Source organism: Arachis ipaensis, chromosome B08, assembly GCF_000816755.2.
Source record: "Arachis ipaensis cultivar K30076 chromosome B08, Araip1.1, whole genome shotgun sequence".
NCBI classification, from domain to species: Eukaryota; Viridiplantae; Streptophyta; class Magnoliopsida; order Fabales; family Fabaceae; genus Arachis; species Arachis ipaensis.
Genome location: NC_029792.2, coordinates 27,455,983 through 27,456,580, shown reverse-complemented (window position 1 = coordinate 27,456,580; position 598 = coordinate 27,455,983).

The window sequence follows — 598 nt, the reverse complement described above, 5'->3', positions numbered from 1 at the left end:
GACTTATATTTTTAATCAATCATCTTATACATTCACAAAAATCAATCATTAAATTGCATATTGAAATATGTATTTGATCTTTTATAAAAAAAAATTATTATAAATAAATTTTATTATTCAGTTATTACAGATTTAATTATTTTGTTATGGCAGATTTAATTATTCTGAAATTGGATTATTTAATTAAAAATATACAAAATAATATAATTATTTATACAAATTACATACTAATTAATTTTATTATTTTGTTTTAATGTATAAATAACAAAAAAATTAAAATATATTTTATTTATTATTTTTATTAGCAGATCATGTTTTAATGAGTACTGTACTCTACTTTTTAAATTTGAATTCTTTAAATTTTGAACTTTTATTTTAGAGAGTAAAGTATGATTTTTTCATCCTTGAATAGTTTTTCTATCATATTTTCTCTTGATCCTACATATGATTCTATGAAATAAATGGTAAAAAATCACACTTTATCTTCTAAACTGAAATTCAAAATTTAGAGGATCTAAATTTCTATTTTTTACATGAGCATTCGTCTAAAAGAATAGACTAATATAAAAATAAAAATATAAACATTACAGTTTTCGAG